The sequence below is a fragment of the Amia ocellicauda genome, unplaced genomic scaffold, assembly GCF_036373705.1.
Source record: "Amia ocellicauda isolate fAmiCal2 unplaced genomic scaffold, fAmiCal2.hap1 HAP1_SCAFFOLD_147, whole genome shotgun sequence".
NCBI lineage: Eukaryota > Metazoa > Chordata > Actinopteri > Amiiformes > Amiidae > Amia > Amia ocellicauda.
In genome coordinates this window covers 118,255-125,309 of record NW_027102710.1, presented here as the reverse complement: position 1 = coordinate 125,309, position 7,055 = coordinate 118,255, and the positions used below count along the sequence as shown (strand labels likewise).

General features: G+C 40.0%; 1 non-coding gene across 1 annotated transcript; it reads right to left on the bottom strand.

Annotated features, from left to right (window-relative positions):
• Positions 1 to 6,717: 6,717 nt before the first annotated feature.
• LOC136722914 (U5 spliceosomal RNA) lies at positions 6,718 to 6,832 on the bottom strand. Its single transcript, XR_010806541.1, has one exon. It is a non-coding gene; the product is annotated as a U5 spliceosomal RNA (small nuclear RNA).
• Positions 6,833 to 7,055: the final 223 nt, after the last annotated feature.

Genomic DNA, 7,055 nt, shown 5'->3' with positions numbered 1-7,055 from the left:
GCAAGTGCTAAGCTAGCCATAACTTTCATCACCTCTATCGACTCTTTTTCGAGTTGCGTCGTAGTGTCGTTTGCCAACTGAGTTCGACGCGACTCTACTTCAAAGTCCAAACTGCCTAGGCGTCCAAGGAATTCAGGAATCTCTGTTCCTGGTACCTTAACAATCAATGCTTCACATGGGGACATTTGGGTAATCATTGTTTTGGCTATTCAGTAACAACCCAACAGAACAGTACTCGATTAATCACCTAATGACTCTAATGCCAACGCTTAGGATATCAACAATTTATCACAAGTAACTAAAACAGACTTAATCTTTTGTGACTTTGGATTTATGACTGATGTCAATCCATGCCATCTTTTGGAAATGCCGGTTGGCCTGGGTTCGTAGCTCTATGTCGGGATTTCGGCTCTCATCCACTTCAAAGAGTTTTTATCACCCACAGGCCCCTTTCTCCAGACATCTCATAGCAGAATTCCAAACTATTTGGCCTCTTCTCGGTGCCATCCTCCCCAAAACTGTCACTTTGATGCAAACCAGTTCCAAGCTGATGAGCTAAGGAAATCTGATAACTTTGGGGGGGGAGAGGTCTTCTTTAGATCCGTGCTTCAGCTCAGAGTCCAAATACTCTTATCCAAATACACCCAACATAACGTTACACACCACATCCCAAAGATGCTCTATTGGGTTGAGATCTGGTGACTGTGGGGGCCAGTTTAGTACAGTGAACTCATTGTCATGTTCAAGAAACCAATTTGAAATGATTCGACCTTTGTGACATGGTGCATTATCCTGCTGGAAGTAGCCATCAGAGGATGGGTACATGGTGGTCATAAAGGGATGGACATGGTCAGAAACAACGGGCCGTGGCATTTAAACGATGCCCAATTGGCACTAAGGGGCCTAAAGTGTGCCAAGAAAACATCCCCCACACCATTACACCACCACCACCAGCCTGCACAGTGGTAACAAGGCATGATGGATCCATGTTCTCATTCTGTTTACGCCAAATTCTGACTCTGAAATCGAGACTCATCAGACCAGGCAACATTTTTCCAGTCTTCAACTGTCCAATTTTGGTGAGCTTGTGCAAATTGTAGCCTCTTTTTCCTATTTGTAGTGGAGATGAGTGGTACCCAGTGGGGTCTTCTGCTGTTGTAGCCCATCCGCCTCAAGGTTGTACGTGTTGTGGCATCACAAATGCTTTGCTGCATACCTCGGTTGTAGCGAGTGGTTATTTCAGTCAAAGTTGCTCTTCTATCAGCTTGAATCGAGTCGGCCCATTCTCCTCTGAGCTCTAGCATCAACAAGGCATTTTCGCCCACAGGACTGCCGCATACTGGATGTTTTTCCCTTTTCACACCATTCTTTGTAAACCCTAGAAATGGTTGTGCGTGAAAATCCCAGTAATTGAGCAGATTGTGAAATACTCAGACCGGCCCGTCTGGCACCAACAACCATGCCACGCTCAAAATTGCTTAAATCACCTTTCATTCCCATTCAGACATTCAGTTTGGAGTTCAGGAGATTGTCTTGACCAGGACCACACCCCTAAATGCATTGAAGCAACTGCCATGTGATTGGTTGGTTAGATAATTGCATTAATGAGAAATTGAACAGGTGTTCCTAATAATCCTTTAGGTGAGTGTATATGTATGTATGTATGTATGTATGCATGTCCAATTGCTTTGACAATTCAAATGCACTGAATTGAGAGAGAGAGAGAGAGAGAGAGAGAGAGAGAGAGAGTTGTAGTCCAGACCACTGCAAAATTCCTGCTGAAGTGATCTGGATCACCACACAATGGCCCAAGGACCACTGCAAACTTGGATTTCAATGTATGTGTGTAATCTGTGTTGCAATAGCACCTACCATGTTCCTTTGTGGTGATCTGGTTAATTCTGATCTGGGAAAACCACAATCCTGCAGGTTTAATAAGTCTCTCTACACATCAGTCCCTGAGTACCTTCAACCAATGGTCATTTTGACCAATTAAGCCCAAGATTTGAGTCAATTAAGTTGTCAAGGACTACCCAGTGAAGACGTGAACTCACGACTAGGTCACACTGTGAGCTCACCAGAGCAGACATTACACTGAGCTCACTGTGAGCTCACTTAGCGCTTTTCCAGCGACATGGTGACGGTGCTGGAGCCGGAGCCGCTGCCCTTAGCCGGTAGCTAACCCACCTCTATGTTACAAATGTTCCCTAAACACTTATTTTGCAAGATCAATAAAAATCCTTTAGGAAATTTAAACTTTTACTGACACACATAGTTAATAGCAATGTATTATAACTTTACCAAAAATAATAATCTGTATATCTTTAATTGTTTAGACGTCATTAAGATATAATGCATCTTTCACATAGGGAACATTTGTAACATGTTAGGAAAAACAAACAAATGATTTGAAAATATTCATAATTACAGCATACAATTTGTCAGGCTTCATAAGAATGGTATTTATAACATACTCTGTAAAAATCAAGCAAATAGCATTTGTGGTTCACGAGAAAATATATATATATAATCAAAGCTATCAGACTATAGCAGCCGGTGTATGAAGACACATACGATTATACAGCATTATTTGGCAGCTTCGCAAGACCTAATTTTAAACGTTGTTGGTAAGTTAGATAATTAGTGGGGACCCGCTATTTGCAGTTCTTCCCCTCCATAATTGCTAAAATAAAGTTTTACTGACATTTTATTGACCCTACCACTGCATAGGGCACATCTGTAACATGAACGCTACTGAATGGCACATACATTGAAAACTACGGAGAACTGAGACAAATCCACTTTACACTTCATAAATAATCTTAAAACGTTTCCAACCAAGGCAACACCCACTTGAAATACGTTCATTCTCATTTTTGGTAAACAAAAAGAGAGATTGTTACATATGTTCCCTATGATGCATCTACAGAGAGAGAGAGAGAGACAGACACTAACACTCTCTCTCTCTCTCTCTCTCTCTCTCTCTCTCAGCTGGGAGTGTGTGGGAGGGGTCTGCAGTGAGCGGGAGTGCTGCTGAGAGCTCTGTCCTTTGGCTGCGTTTTTTTGTTGCTTTACTTTTTTCAGTTTGTTTATTTTGTCTTCTGTTTTCAGTGCTTTTCTTATTGTGGGGGAACAGGGGAGGGGAGGGGGGAGTACCGGTAGTTCTTCCCGGGTCGGGGGGTCGGACCCCCTGAATGCGTCTTTTGAAAAACTGACCCGACGCCATGGAGTCAAGATCGCTCCGGTGCAGTTCTGCCCCCTAGAGCAGTGTGTGTTAGCGGTTGGGGAGGTAGCAGGGTGTGAAAATATCAAGTCTGCTGCCATTGTTATCTTCTTAAAAACCACTGATCTGCTCAATCAGCTAGTGGCTAATGGCACAGTGTTAGACGACACTTTCACCCCGGTGTTGCCGCTCGCTGCTCCTGCCCGGAAGGTAACGCTGTCTAACGTCCCTCCGTTCATCCGCACCGGCTCGGGCAGCTGATGTCCGGCATTAAGAGGGTCCCGCTGGGCTGCAAAGCCCCGCAACTGAAACACGTCGTGTCCTTCCGAAGGCAGCTGTATATGATCCTCAATAACATCAATGAGGATCTTAATGTCTCCGAAGTTGGATCTCTCTTGCTGCCACCACCACGAAGATTGCTCTTTAGTAATGTTGGAAAGTCAAAGACAGCAACCGTCAGGGTTCTTGCATATGACGTATTCGTGCTGCACCTCTCTGCAAGGATCCAGGACAGTTTGTCAATGTAAACTCCAGTGCCTGGGAATATTTCCACCTAAAAGACAATGGTAAATAAAAAACAAGTTTATCCCCAAACTATTCTTATATTATGTTAAGTGGAATACATTATCAGTAAGGCTGTGATTTTGTTACAGAAATGTGTTATTAAAGACCACAGTATGTCTCAATTCTAAGTTTATTAATTTACAGACATAATAAAGTCAGTGAATCTGTGACACCCATAATTCAATTACATTCTTATTATCAACTATAACTATGAATATAACTGATAATGTAGCATCATTAGATTGTTTACAACCAATATTTGTTTTCAATATATATATTTTTACCTTGTCTTTGTAATATTGTAGACCAAGAGTGTTATACCTGTTTTGGTGATTCTTTGTCAGATTCAGAACAATTTGCTGTGGGGCTGTCAGAACCACTTGATGGTGACACACTTTTGTCTTCATTGCTGATAAATGTGGCTTTTGTTACAATTTTTTTCAGATTGTCCAAAAGGTCTGGAATCTCTGGAGAAAAAAACCTTAGTATTAAATGATAATCATTTCTAGTAATATATTTAATACAAAGTGAAAACAAAACCATCAATGCCTGCAATTATACTTGAGAGACTTGCTCTATGTTATTGGCAAACTGACCTTTTTGTGGGTCATTAACATTAGCTACGAAAAAAATAGAAGAGATAAAATACAAGAATTACCAGGTCTAATGTAATGCATATAGTCATTAATGTAGGATTATGAAGTTATGTTGAAAAACTTTATTTAATAATCAGTATTATTAAACTATTAGACAGTGCACATTAAGAGTCTGTATTGTGGTTCTAGATTACTTCAGTATGATCAACTATAATACATTACTCTGGAATCTAAATTACTGAAGAATAACATTTATCAAGGTAAGGAATTATTTGCTATAAATAAAAAAACTTACCATCAACCATACGGTTTCGAAGACATTGGTTTTCATTTTTAAGTCTTGTGTTTTCCTTTTCGAGCTGCTTAACGTTTTGCTGTAGCTCAACTTCACTGGACTCTTTAAATGTCTGTAGAATATGACGGGATCTAATTCTTGATGCTCCATCGGTTTTCTTTCTTATTTTGTGCTGTATTCAGAGAGAAAAAGAGTTTAAAATGAATATATATATATATATATATATATGAAAATGATTTAAAAAAAAACAATCCTGCAATACATTTATTTAATATTTGCAGTAATTATCTCACCGGTAACTGTGGTTCATCAAGGTCACTATCATCTGAAATTTGAAGTTTTTTGTTTGGTTTAGGTACTCTCTTCATTTTAGGACAGGGCATTTTTGTTAGGTCATTAAGTTTTCTTCTTAGTTCGCCTTCTTTTCCTAAAATAAAAATAAAATAAATAAAACCCTGCATTATGTCCACAGATATTTGGGGATTATATTTATTTGTCATAAAAATACTGTGCTTTGACCATACAAATTAAGATGAACAGCCAACACTGAATCAAAACTGAAGTTAAATTATATCTGGTTTAATTTATTTTGTGATTTGGGGGATTTTATTGTAAAGCACAACACACAATAAATCGTTCTTACAAATGCCAGTCAAGTATGACGAGTTTTAGCGCCCTCACCACCATCTACCATGTTATAAGAGTATGTTAGAAGTACAACACATTAATAACTTAAACATTCATTTCAAATATACTGTGATTGTATATATCAAATAGCATGTAAAGACTTTAATGTTTTTTTTTTTTTAAATAAACATTGTTACCAGTCATAATGATCTGCGCTTCATGGACAGGCCATCCACCTTTTGGAGGTTTGTTCGTGTCTCTCCACTCTGCTCTGAAGTTTCGAGTCGTCTCTTCGTCATCATCAGCAATGCTGAATAAATCAAAATTGCGAAAGCAAGCAGTGGGAATCACGCTGTAAGAGTCTTTGTCGACCCCGCTTTCCCACTTCACCAACGCGTGCATCACCGCCATACTACCTTCACCTTCTCGTCCGTTTTTTCTGCGCCTTTTTCCCCCAACAAGTCACGGCACAAAAAACAGTCCCGCTCTGCATTCTGGTACTTGGCGTTCTTAATAACACCAACAGGGTGTAATCGCATAGACCACTCGAGTATAAAGTACTACATATCCCATCTGTTACAGTTTTTTTTCATCTTCTGAAACTGCAATTTAGCACTTTCAACTGTTTCTTAGTGATTCCTAGAATTACTAACCGGTATTGTAGTCAATGTGTTTATAACCTTTTTTGTTTAACGATTTGTGTGTTATCCTATGTGATCCCATGGTCTTTGATTTGGTCACGGAAGTGATTTGTCTTTGATTTGTTGATCTAGAGTTGAATTTTAATTAGTTTTTCCCTTTTGTATAGTTAGTGTAGTGCTACATTTAGTCTTTGTTTTTAAATAAATTTGACAATTTATATCTTTGGAATTGGTGTCTGCGTCCAATGATTACAGAAATTGAGTTCTACAAGACTCCAGGATTCGTGATAAGGTGATACTATGAATTCACTTCTTTAATTGAAATTTAAAAGTGTACCTTACGCTACATATATATATATATATGTATGTATGTATGTCCAATTGCTTTGACAATACAAATGAATAGAATTGAGAGGGAGAGAGAGAGAGAGAGACAGACAGACAGACAGACTGACAAACAGAAAAACAGACAGACATAGACACACACACACACACACACACACACACAGAGCCAGCCAGCCAGCCAGCTCAGCGATGACATCACGAGCCTCTCTCAGCTGACTGCTATGACATCACAGAGCACGTACATTCCGTTGCTTGCCGTCTGTCAACCACTCAGTCACTGCCAGCCAGACTGGCTGGCTGGCTGGATGTGGGGGCTGCTTGCTGCTGCTGCGTACCTTAGCAAGCTTATTTGCTTGACCGGCCTTCCTACTCCTCTGCCCACATGCCCACCTATGCCCGATCTGCTGTTCACCTGGATCACAGCTCCGCCCCAACAAGGCAGATCCTCCCAAAAATGGTACAAACTCACCCACGATCCCCTCCACGGAAAGCTTTAGCAAAAGGCAAAAGCGTTATACGTAATGAAGAGGAACCCGAGTCCAAGACGCATCCGACCAGCCATACATATTTGTGTGTATTAAAGATCACATTTTCTTACATTTAGTTTTTCTGTACTTTATTACATCTTATTGTGATTTATAAAAGTATTGTTTCTTTTCCATATGTATGTATGTATGTATGTGTGTGTGTGTGTGTCTGTCTCTGTGTGAAAGTGAGTGTGTGTGTGTGTGTGTGTGTCTGTCTGTGAAAGTGTGTGTGTGTGG